This window comes from Hyalella azteca, unplaced genomic scaffold (genome assembly GCF_000764305.2).
Source record: "Hyalella azteca isolate HAZT.00-mixed unplaced genomic scaffold, Hazt_2.0.2 contig15178, whole genome shotgun sequence".
Lineage (NCBI taxonomy): Eukaryota > Metazoa > Arthropoda > Malacostraca > Amphipoda > Hyalellidae > Hyalella > Hyalella azteca.
The window spans coordinates 30,225-43,835 of NW_025945038.1; the positions used below are offsets into that span (position 1 = coordinate 30,225).

The 13,611-nt window shown below is 40.6% G+C and overlaps 1 protein-coding gene across 1 annotated transcript in view; it reads left to right on the forward strand.

The window, feature by feature from the left end:
• Positions 1 to 4,971: 4,971 nt before the first annotated feature.
• Positions 4,972 to 13,611, forward strand: part of LOC108664374 (DNA polymerase theta) — a 34,201-nt gene continuing 25,561 nt past the window's right edge. Inside the window, exon 1 of the mRNA XM_018150954.2 lies at positions 4,972 to 5,022. The gene's annotated coding sequence lies outside the window, so the exon portion shown is untranslated. The remainder of the gene's footprint in view (positions 5,023 to 13,611) is intronic.

The following is a 13,611-nucleotide window of genomic DNA, read 5'->3' on the forward strand; positions in this document are numbered from 1 at the left end:
CATGCAAATTAATATTCGGGAAATATTTCATAAATAAAATCTTTAGTTCTCTTGACATAGTTTCAGACACACTACCAAAATAGGGCCATGTGCAATAAATAGTTTTCTTACTATCGCATTCAGTCACTGTTTGAGAACATTTGTTATATAAGAAGCTTTTGATTTTACTAAACACATAGTACGATGGAAAACCATTCAGCTGAATTTTATTACGAATAAATTCGAATTACAAATGCATATCATGGAAGGTAGAACAAACCCTATAGCCGCGGTATATCAAAGTTTGAAGACTATTCAGTTTGAAACACAACGAGCAGAAGCTAAAGAAGCTCATAGTAACTTTACAATCGAGAAATGATAAGCAATTGTTGGGTTTTAATTCCATAGTGAATTGTATTGAAGAATGTTTGAGGTTGGAGTCTCTACATATCTTCAAGCGAAAACCGTGTCTCAATAATGCGTTTAGTTCATATCTTCTTGAAATAGTGAATCGATAGGCTTGCATGTTTTTGTGTTTTTCTTAAGTTTTATTATTTTTGTGAACCATAGGACTAAGTTGTACCGATCGAATCCTGTTTTTCGATTTAATGTTAGGTCTTGTTTTGGTTTTATGTCTGTCTCAGAATTTTTACTTGTAAAATGATATATTCATTTTTAGATTGTCGAACTGATGATGTAGCTGGACTACGAAACGTTTTCAATATCGATGTGTTAAATTTACTTTGCGTTTTATTTGCTTTTAAATTCCTTGGAAATTCTGAACGTAATATAGCAATATTTTGTAAAATCTCGTAAAGTCTCCTACAAATATTTAGTAAATAAAATATGCCTTTAAATGAAATTATGTGCCCATATGAAAGACATATAAACTGTGCGGGATATATCACTTGTAATTGTTAAGTTGCAATAACCCATTATATGGAATAGGGAAAAGAATATTTCCGGTAGCTGTAAGGGTATGCTTCGACGCGCGTGATGAATTGCATCTTCAGCGTTTCCTACATTCGCACTCATAGAACAATTATATGAACCGCATAATTTGCCAATATGGCTCTAAAATTTGGCACAATTAACAACATTAGCAACATCGAGAGGCTTCCACTTGGGCACCGTCAAATTTATTTTCGATTGTTGTAAATTATTTATCAATATTCGAAATTCATCAGTTTCCGATTTTTTTCCTATTTTCTCTAGCGCAATGGTATTTTTGTTGATATTAATATATTTATGGTAACGACACGTAAAAATTGTTCTCGCTACAAAATTCCTTAGAATATTTGAAAATGGTTATTTGGTGAGTAACTAAAGTAGATTTTAGAGTAGTTGTGCGGTTCTCGGTCTATATAGCTCAAAAGATAGGGTTTTTAATTCTTAGGGAGAATATTTCCAGAAGTATCGTACTACAAATCATCGGTATTACTAAAATTACGACACGCACAATAATATAATGATGACATCAGCAAACGCTAATTAACCCCTCAATCTGTGCTCGTCAAATGTCAGTCGTTACTCGTAACGAAAGTTCCCGTCAAGAAATTGAGCATTTTTTTGCTCGATATGTAATGATGAAACTTATACTAAACTCCAAAATGTTGCAATGATTACGTCATTATTTGAAATATTATTGACTAATAATGTAAATTCATATCAATGAATTAGTTATGAATAATTTTAACAATGTGAAATAGTTACGCATACAAACGTTTTCATATCAGTCCGAATTTTAAAAACTGGCTAATGCAGAAACTCGTGAAGACAAATGAAGTGAAATTTTAAATTAATGATCCTTTTTTCCTGGAAAGTTGAAAGGAAAAAATAAACGATGCCTATACTTTCAAAAAAGTTAAGAGATCGTAAGTTCATCCGCCAATCATTGACTGCCTTTCAAACAAAATCCACCAATCATAGACAAGGAAATAGAGCGTAAGTACTTACGTTCACTTGGCGAGTTTTGAAAGTATGGCCCCAGGATGTCGTGCGAGATCAGCTGGTGTAATGAGCTAGCTTTATCGGTAGGGGTCGTTCGATCGTGGTGTGAAATTATATATTTAATATAGCAATATTTTCTTAAATTTGGTAAACTCTACTACGAATATTTAGCAAACAAAATAGTGACATTGAATGGAATTATGTGTCCATAGGAAAGACGAATAAAGTGCGCGGGATCTATCAGTATCACTTGTAATTGGTAAGTTGCAATAACCATTTAAAGTTATTAAGGAAAATAATATTTCCGGTAACTGTCAGCGTATGCTTTCACACACGTGAGGACTTGCATGCTCGGAGATTCCTGCGTTCCCCATCAGAGAGCAATTATTTGAACCATATCATTAGCCATTCAGGCGCCAAAATTAGCGAAGCATTTAGCAACATTCTCAAATAACGAAGGCTCTCACAAGGATAGTGCCAAATATATTTTTGAATTCTGTAAATTAATTTTAAATTATTGATGTTATGGATTCTTTTTTTTAGTTTCCTTACACAGTGAAATTTGTTGTTAAACATCATACTAATAGATGACAACATGCATAAGCTTGTTCTTCCTGCAAAATTCTTCAAAATATATAGAAACGTTTATTCGCTGAGTAAGTTCGGGAAATTTCAAAGTAGTTGTTGCAAATTGCAATTCTTAATCTATATCGCTCATATTGATAGGTTTTTAATTCATGTGTAGATTAGTTTCAAAAGTATCGTGACTGCAAATCATCGGTAATGTTACAATTACGATACAAACAAAAAATCTAATGATGACATCAGCAAACGCTAATTAACCCTTCAATCTGTGACGTCTGCGTGTAGATCTCATTGAAGTATACAAGTATACTCATGGTTTATACAAGCTCCCTGAAGGATTACTAGAATTTGAAACAAGAACCAACACCAGGGGCCATGGCTATAAACTAAAAAAACTGAGCTGCAACTTATCCACGCGACAACATTTCTTCTCGTTTCGAATCATCGACATGTGGAATAGCCTCCCTGATAGCATCGTTGACGCTCCGAGTATCATAGTATGAACGCTTCCATGAACAGACTAGATAAAGCTATGTAAAAATATATGTTCAACTTGAAATGTCTAGCACCATATCGAACCCGGTGGGAGTCTAGTAGCTATTTCAAACTATCGTTAGTCCTGAAAAGATCCGGTCAAATGACACGATTTTAGATCTTCTGTGAACAAGTCACGAAAAGTAAAAGAATCGGCGACAGGCCACATCGCCTACTCCTCAGCGCCGACATCACTATGTTATATGTCAGTCGTTACTTGTACCGAAAGCTCCAGTCAAGAAATTGAGCATTTTCTGCTCTGTGATCCAACTTTCAGTGAACTCCAAAAATGTATCAATGTTTATGTCGTTATTTAGGATATCATTGACTAATAATGCAAAATCAGATTAAGAAATTTCCCGTGATCAATTTCTAATTCGTAAAATGACGTAGTCATGCCTACCAACGTTTTCTAATTCTAGTTTATCGAACGTGATAAAAAATGGCTAATGCAGAAACTCGTGAAGACCCGTAAGTTGAATTTTAAATTAAATGATCCTGCTTCCGTTGAAAGCTGAGAGGAAATCAAATAATAAACGACTAGGACTTCGTGCGGAATCAGGTGGTGTAATGAGCTAGCGTTATCCGTATTGGTCGCTCTATCGTGGGTTGAAATTATAAATATAATACAGCAATATTTTGTAAAATTTAGTAAACTCTACTACGAACATTTTGTAAACAAAATATTGCCTTTAAATGAAATTATCTGTGACCATATGAAAGGCCATAAACTGCGCGGGATCTATGACTTGTAGTTGCTATAAAGGCCCGTTTACACTAGTGGCAACGACATGCNGCGGTAGCTGTCAGCGTATGCTTAAACACGCGTGAGGCCTTGCGTCTACAACGTTGCCAACACCAAGTCTAATAGCGAGTAATCGTTACATGCTTTCAGCGGTCTCCTTTGCCTGCCTGGCTCCAAAATTTTGATCATTTACCCCAATCTTATAACAATACGCGCGACTTTCACGGATACACGGTCAAATGTATTTTCGATAGGTTTAAATGAATTCCCGATGTCCGAAATTGATTGTACTATAGAATAATCCTCACTTTGATTACTTCATACAATGTAATTTATATATGATGAGAATTTTCATGATTGAAAGCACAAAAAAATGGTTTGTTGCAAAATTTCTACGAATTGTTCAAATACTTTCATTAGCTGAGTAACTTCAGTAGATTTTGAAGTAGTGTCCAGCAGTTCTCAATTCATATATCTTAAAATGACAGGCCATTTAATTCATTCGGATAATATTTTCAAATGCATCATGATCATGACAGCAAATTATCGGTATTGTTACAATTACGACACATACAATAATATAATGATGACATCAGCATAAGCTAATTAACCCTTCAGTCTGTGCTTGTCTGTTGTTAGTCATTACTCCTACCGAAAGTTCCCTTCAAGAAATAGAGCATTTTCGATGTGTAATGATCCAACTTATACTAAACTCCAAAAATGTACCATTGTTTATCGCGTAATTTTGAGATACCATTGATCAATAATGCAAATTGAGATAATGAGATTACGGAATTTGTTGTGAATCATTAAACTTGAAGCGTTGTGAGTCCGCATCCATTGCGCTTAGATTTGCTCAAATTCAAAACACGGCATATCTGAGACTGATTTACCTACTCCGGCCCGCGCCGGCCTCCTCAAAGCTCTTTCTTGGCTCAATCCTTCGTCGCCGATCTGCAAAACTGTAAACCACCCCTGTAACAGCTGTAAGGCTGTATTAAGAGCCGTTATATAAAAGAAGAACCAGTGGGCCACTTCATAACTTTTATGAGAGAAAGACTAAAGAGTAGGTAATTGGGCTTGTCACAGTCTCTGAGTCTCACAGAAACCGTGCCAACTGAGACAGCTGACAGCACTGTCTTATAACTTTGTTTCGTGTTGAACAATGAAGTATGAACATGCTCCTGGTGTGTCTTCATTAATGTACCTACACATTCCTACAGACTATGGTAGGATCATTGTGGTGATTTGGCAAAGCAGAGAATTTTTCTGACTCTTTCTCAAGTTCATTTTTGATCTCTTATGTCTTGAAAGAGTAAAGTAATAAAAGTAGGTAGCTATCATGTAGCCTATCATCAGAGATTCAGAGTACCTACTTTTATTTTTATTTTGAGTCCCTATAACTTGCTATAAGTACTAAGTAGGCAAGTAAAGTATCATGGATGATTGGATGTCCATAGTGGCAAAGCAGAGAGTTTTTTAGACTCTCCCTCAAGTTCATTTTTGAGTCCTATGTGAAGACCAGTAAAGTATTCTGGATACCAGCATTATCATACATAAGAAATTGGTTTAAATCTTGAGTAGATGAGGAAATTAAAAATGAACTGATTCCAAAAAATCTGTGGTTTGACTTTCCGTGGCAGGGCCAAGGCTGTTCAACGCCCTACCAAGGGATCTAAGAAAGGGGGAGTTCACCCTGGAGACCTTCAAAAGACAACTAGACGTGCTCCTGAGCACAATCCCAGATCGTCCTCCCCTGTAACACTACCAGCGGCGAGTAGGCTGCAACAGTATCGTGCATCAGGTGGCCCAAATGAGGGCGAATGAACGATAATCAGAGGCGGCGATCCATCGTGGCCTGGGACTGCTATGTTCCAAACAAATACTAAGGACGAAGGCTTAATGTCGTTTAGGGAGACCGTAATATTCTTATTATGCAGTGACCTATGCAGTGGCTTTCCATGAAGACTTGATATTTCGTTTATGAAGGCCGTGATCATTATGCGACACAATGACTCTTGAAGAAGACTTGATATAGCGTTGATGAGGGGCGTGATCGTTCACATCGCTAGCATCGCAAACCTCGCGCATCCGTTGCAGGCGTCACGGCTATCGAGCGCCACTTCCAGGACTCGTGCAGCCTTCGACCATCACGCCTGTTCCGTCTTCTGGAATGTCACGCTGAATCTCAGACAGAGCTGCATGTTTATGGAATGAAACTTCTTGTGGTAAACTGATTTAGGAAATTTAACCATATTCTATTGTCACAATTATTCCATCCCCGTTTTGGGTGAAAATTTTGAAATAGACGTAAAAATACTCGCATTCTTGTAGCTGTCGACAACATGGGACAAGTAGTAGACTTGATGCTGCAGACAAACCAGGAACTTGTACAGGTCAGTTGTACGACGCAAGAACACTGCTTAGTTCATCCTAAAGTGTTGGCTATGTCCCATGTATTCAGATATACAGGGTTGGAAAAAATTAGGGAAGGGCCTTACATTCAGAAGACATAATTTTAAAAGTAATTTTTTCCCAGAGATAATTCTTTATTCCAGGTCCCGCTGATTGTTATAGACAGCGTGGAGGAGGGGGATGAGGAGGAGGAGGAGGACCTGCAGGAGGGGGATGAGGAGGAGGGGGAGGGCGCGTTGCAACACCTTTCCGTTCCAAATATGCAAGGTGACCGACGCAAATCACCGCGCGGGCACCTTGACTCAGATAATCAAGTTATCAAATGTAAATTTTGTCCAAAATTTAAAACGTTCCAACAATTTAACTTAAATAAACATATGAAGAAATTTCATCCGGAAAAAATCTAAACATTTTCAAATTTTTTAGGGGGAGGGGGCGTCGCAGCACCTTTCCGTTCCCCGAGGCCGCACTGCAGGAGCGCGATGATCTCATCACCAAACGAGATGCATGTTATTTCAACTCTTCTATATCTTGCTGTAATAAGTGGTTATGATTTAATGATTATATGTATACGTGAACTATTAAATACTGTAAGTGTTTTCATTACAATTATGACTATGATCATTTTAATATATTGAAACTTGACCAGGCAACATCTGGTCTCACTCTCAACCTCTCGCTCTCCACCCTCCACCAGGACACCCACCCGCTGCTCCACTCCGCCGGAGATCTGTATTACTGACTTAGATGAGGAGGGGCGGGAAGAGGACGTACAGGAGGAGGAGTAGGGACATGAGGGGCGGGAGGACGAGGAGGACGGACAGGAGGAGGAGGACGGACAGGAGGAGGAGGAGGGACAGGAGGAGGTGCGGGTGGACGAGGAGGACGGACTCATAGAAGGACAAATCCCTGGCGTATGAGCAGCGCTCTATCCTCCTGTACGTAAGAGTCTCCAAACCAAATCGGAAGGGTCGGCCAAGCTTGCTGCCGAAAACTCCTTCCTCAGCACATCGAACTACAAACGTTGTTTCGATGTTGAAATACAAACGCAAAATTTCAAACGTAATCTACCTAGTGGACGAGGTTGATCAAAGTTGTACCACGTTAACCCATCTAAAAAGTAATACCGCCACGAAACCTCCCCAATTTTATCTACTACTTTGAAGCCGACAAATCCCCAGTGCCAGCTCTCGGGTACTGTGCAACTACCGTAGTCCATAAAGACGGAATATCACTGCGCAGATCTACCACTTAGTTGCGCAAACGCTTGAGAAGAAGTTAGCAGTTTGGAAATGAACCCGATGCATGATGAAGGACGTTGAGACAATTGTCGAGTACAAAGATGCGTCCCTGGTTATACATTCCATATGTGGCACGAAGACATTAGGCGGCAGTTTCAGACGCAACTGAAGACAAAGTAAGAACAAGATGCGGGGATCTTGCCTCCCTGACGTTCACACCACCTGAATAATGAATAGTCAACTGTGCATGGCCGTGACGTGATATCGCGCTGAGACCAGCACAAAATTTCGCCGTTGTCCCCGCTGCTGCGTGTACTGGGCAATGGGCAACTTATCAGCGCCCGCAGCTTGAGGGACTTGCTTGTCCATTTAGCGATTCAGTTTAAATGCTTCTTACAGTAAAACTCAAAATTTACTGTATCAACCAAAATAATTTGAATTACTAATGTACTGCTCATGCTGCCATCTTTTCTTCACATCCGCGGTCGGAGAAATTTCGCTCGAGGCTAATTCGCTCGTTCGATCATATAATCTAGGCTATTCCCACCCATGTATAGAGGTGTAAAGCTCTTGATATCGGCGGCTGATTGGTGGTCTTGCGGAAACTTGCTAGGCATTCAGGGCCGATTGATGCACAAAATTTGGGGTGCATGACTAAGCTCCCAAATCAGTAATGTCGCGTGACTCTCGTCAACGCAATGGAGAACGAGACTAACTGCGCAACACAGAATAGCTGTTGTTTACAGCACAAGGTCAAGCACAACTATGCAACAGGTTAAAGCCCTCTATCTTATACTTTAAAAGTTTTCGAATCCATGTCGTCCAAGGACATTACGAAAACAAAATAAATTTCGACACTAATGTCTAAATTTTACCTACATACCCCTAAGGCTTATATAGCGAAAGATTTTCACGAAACGTGTCCTATTTTGAGGTATTTCGACAGTTCATTCGAAGTTGGCTGCGAACTGAAGAATACAAATCGGGTTCCAATCACTGAAGAGCATTTCCATACTGGACTTAACTATGGTCGGTTCCTAGGAAACGCTGCAAACGCAGTATACTGGACGAGAGTGACTCCACTAAGTTGCTTAATCAAATTGATACCCATCGTACCTACGTAATATTATTACATTACCAGAACCTGAAAGCAAAATTGAAGGCGATGTTACGCCAGACTCCACCTTTAATGTTAAGCTGCCCTATACCTACGCTACACCATCTCGAGTAACGGCGATACTCAGAGAGGATTGAACTTTTGACTAAATCGATGAAAGCGGCAGAGTGTGAATCCGGCGATAGTAAAACGGGGCTATATCGGGCGTTCAGTCTTGGCACTGAGTTTAAATCTGAGTTGGCCTTAATCTCCAAATTCTGAATTGAAGAACTGAGGCAGGTTGCCCACATCGAATGGCAGGAAATGTTGCGGATTGCAACTGGCCAAATTCTCAACTTGACTTCAAACCAACTACCACTTGACTTCAGTCCAAGATCACTTATCCATAGAAGTTGGAGATTTTTATACATTTCAAACGAGGGATTTAAATTATTCACAATAATCATAGAAAATGGAAAGAACAATCCTAAGAAATACCGAACAATGAACACTTTGTCTTAAGTTTAGAATGCAAAGCAATGAACATTTCAGATAAGTCTGTATTAATATCCATACCTAGCATAACGCGAGTTTTTGACTCGCTTGGGACGGCATGCTTTCGATGTCTCGTAAGAACCTCCGCGGCGTACGGACTTGCGACGAGGCACATCGATGCTATCAGGGAGGCTGTTCCACATGTCGGTGACATGTCGGTTCCACAAATTTATGTAGATGTAATTCATTCGCGATTAATAATATGCCGATTATGATAATAATCATATTTTATACAGTTCCGTATTTGAACCAATGTTTTTTATAGTGTTCTGAGATTGACTATTCGCTAGGAAATGAATACCCTTTCGATCGGAATACCAAAAACGCCACCATTTCCCATCACATTGTTCGGTAAATAAGTAATCAGGAATTTTTGCTGGCTTGATATTTTAAAGTTTCCCAAGTTTGGACTCAAACTTGTTCAGCAGATGACGATGACAACATTCACTCTGTATGTACAGGGTGCGCCAGAGAAACTTACTTATTTGAAAGTTCAATAAAAACAAAAGTACTTCGATTATTGTTTTAAAAAATTTTTTAATTAAGAATACAGTATCCCAAATTTTTTTTTCATGCATTCTTGAAAATGACATCTCATAAATGACGGCCCTCATTGCGTATACACTGATGAAGTCGATTTTTGAAATTTGTATCCACTCTATGCAGTATATCAATCGGTATTTTGGCAATGGCGTCGCGAATGTTGTTCTTGAGGTGTGCTATGGTCCGTGGTCGATCGACATAAATCGAGATTTCAAATAACCCCATAAAAAATCGCATGGAGTCAAATCAGGAGAGCGTGGCGGCCATTGGAGATTGCCTCTGAGAGAGATGAGGCGATCGGGGAAATGATATCGCAGCAAATTCATTGAGTCTCGTGCTTGGTGTGCTGTGGCTCCATCTTGCTGAAACCACACGTTCCTAACGTTTATTTCGTCGAGTCTTGGAAGAAAAAATTCCTCGATCATGTTCCTGTAACGAGCTCCATTAACGGTAACTGCGCGTTCGTTCGAATTATTCCCATTACCGAGGTCGCATATCAGACAGTAACTCGCTCACAGTTAAGTGGCTTCTGGTGAAGCTCACGTTGATTTACACCACACCAACAACGCATGTTTTGCTTGTTGACGCAGCCGGAAATGTGGAAGTGAGCCTCGTCACTGAAAAAACGACCGCGTCTTTGGGCAGGTTGTCAACCAGCATTTCATATGCATTTTGACGGGCAACAAAATCGCGTTCAGTTAATTCTTGCACAACAGCAAATTTTTTGAGAAACTTTGAGAAACAAACTTGGACACTTTCTCCTTCAGATGCGCCCCCTCTTGCTCCTCTACTCGCCCAACTAACCGCACAGGAATTTTTCCAAATAAGTAAGTTTCTCTGGCGCACCCCGTAGGTTCCAAGCGCTGCAGCATATCATTACTCTACTATAATATTTTCATTGAGAGGGAAGATATTTTATAATTATCGTGACTGTGAATCCTCGGCATTAAAACAATTACGATACAAACAATAATTTAATGATGACATTGGCAAACGCCAATTAACTTTTCAATCTGTGTTTGTCAGTTGTTAGTCTCATCTCCAAGAAATGAGAATCACCCAGCATCCCTGTTCTTGGAGTCTGTACGAGACTCATTTTTAATCCAGAACATCACCAAGCCAACCCATTTTAGGGATTTAAATAAATATGGCAACATTTTGTGACGTTTCATCGTTGCTGGTGCGTCGTGCGGTGTTTTGAGAGTCACGTAAAGCAAACAGAACTTGAGTAAAGCATACGGTTTTTTTATAGTTTTTCATTTCTCGATGCGTCCTTAATGTGTCGGAATATACCGCGTTTACCCTACATTGCGTGCCTATTGCGATGCGCGCGGGACTTTTTCACGCTCTCCTGAAAATTCACACTTATTGTCACGGCAAACCTATCTCCTCCTAGAGTTTTGAAGCTACAGCAATGAGACATACCATTCAATTTGCAAAGACCATACCTATCGAGTAACGAAGCCCTTTTTTTAGATTTGTGCATAGTTTGGATTCAAAATGGGATGTTGGGGGGTAATCTTAAGAAAAAATGGAAAAATGCGTGCAAAAAAACTAAGGCAAGAATTGTGTATCGTTACTCGATTGGTATGGTCTTTACGTACCGAATGATGTACGTCTCTATGTTGTAGCTTGAAAACCCTAGGAGGAGATAGATTTTTACAGTACCCCCTTTTTATGTCCGTTTTCTATGAATTTCACGTTTTTTATCAATTTTTCCCAAAAAATCACAGGAACAAAATGTGATTCTGTTGCGGTTTGTGAAGTTTCAGAAAGATCCTCCCATAAACAAAAAAGTTTTTCTGGAGGGTATACCCCCCCCCCTTAAATGTCAAGTAACATAACATAACATATTGATCTCGGTGCTGAAGTGTAGGCCTGATGTGGCCTGTTGCCGATTCTTTTCCTTTTCGTGCCTAGTTCACAGAAGATCTAATATCGTTTCATTTGACGGGATATTTTTATGACTGAAGTATAGATGAAGGAATTCAAAATGAATTGATTCTAAAAAATCTATGGTCAGTTGATTGCAATGAGGAGACAGTCTGAACTCAGAAATGTATTGCTGACTGTTCAATTTCTCTCCTGAAGGGACAAAACTGAGTGGGGACTTCCCAGTGGCGGTTGCCATGGCCCAAACCATCATGTACATGGGATTTTAACGTAGTGTTGCTGTTCTGGTTGCCAAGCAGCCAAAGATCCTTCCTCCTGACTCCAAACTCTGTCATTTTGACGGTTAACGCTTTCTTAATGTCAAATTTTTTCTTGTTACTGAACACCAAGTTGGGCAGCGTGCCATCCTCAATGAGATCCAGAATGTGCTGGCATCTTTCGAGCCTCATTTGTTCATGGGGGACTGTTAGTTCATGCCTTGTAAAGTTGTTTGCATCTTGTAAGGGGAGGTTTTGAGGTCATCTTTGAGGAATGAGGACTCTATGCATTGATGTCTGACAAACTCCTGCTTCTGCAGCCAATTTTGCAGCTGAGCAATGAGGGTTTCTCCTCAACTTCTCCCATTGCTTTTGACCAATTGTTTTGTTTGGATACTGTTTCCTTCCTTGACCAGGTTGATTGCATGTTTCACCAGTTTCCTTGAACTTTTTTACCACCTTCCACAGTTTCATGACAAATTTGGAGCTTTTTTGCAATGACTGAATTACTGTAGCCTTTTTCATGAAGGGTTAAAATTGCATTTCTATCTACTGCCATAAGTACCTAATAGTAAATTTAGACACCTTAGACTTCTGCAATATAAAATAGATGATATTAAGCTTCATTATGAAAGAAAGTCTCCTGGAAACCATTTTATTTTTTTATAGCAAACATCCATTGCCATAAATAGGGTGGACCCTGTATACATTTCAAGAGACAAGAATTACTTTTTTTAAAGGCCTCCCACACTCATCATTCCAACAAAAAAAAAGGGAATTGATTTTATTAAATAAAAACAGGGAATGGTTTCATGTCAATGATCAGGGCCCCAACCTTAACGCCTCTGATGGTGGCCTACACCGACTCCGAGGGTCACTGAGCTGTGACGCGAGCGAGGAGCGGGCCCACGTCGAACTTTTCTCTGACTGCTGTTAGGATGCTAGCTGCATTGCCTCTCTGCACAGCCAAACCCAACCTTTGCTCCAACCATAGAGTCTCTCTACGTTCGCCGGACAATTCCGTAATGCGACGGCCAATCTCTGATATTAAAGGACCAGTCGTTTCACCAAATGTGCCCGTCGTTTCTAATGCGACTGGCTCGAAACGATACCGAGCTGCCAACGCCGCGTATTTACGTCTCTTGCTATCCTCCGCCGCACGAGCCGCGAACCCAGCAGAAAAAGCCGAATTATTGACGTGCGACTCAGCAAAAGTGTCGACGCAGGTTGCATCCCAGCACAAACACCTCCCATTAGAAAACGGGAAAACCGTTAAGCCATCCGGTCTCTTACCATCCCCTCTGTCCACTCCAACGGGTTCAAGGCATGAAGGGACGCCAGCGCTCTGAAGAGCCCTCCTGATCACATCGTTCAGAGCCGAGTGTCTTGGATGTCGCCCAGCGCTGTACTTACAAGAAAGGCCATGCAGCCCTCGTGCATCCATCCGCTTTCCGCACCGACAAGTGTGGGGTTCGCATACATTTGCGCCAACTCGAAGAGCAATTGAGACGCGGAAGGAGTCGGGATCTAGAAGTGTTCCAAGAGCATCTGAAGGAATAGCGTGAAGCCACAAGCCACTCTCTCTCTTCGCCGCCGCAAGTAGACGAGCCCTGGATATTTGGTCCGCCGCTTCCAAAAGCCGCGCCGCGGAGGCCGCGGCCACAGGCCCATCCCAAGTCCTCTGCCGGCCCAAACTCGCGTCCCCGGGCAAAGCAATACCTGCGTTCCCATTGTGCCACTCATCCACCGCCATCCGCAAACTGTCATCCTCGGCCAGTCGTACATTCTGTAAAACAGCATCAACTAGGCCACGGACGG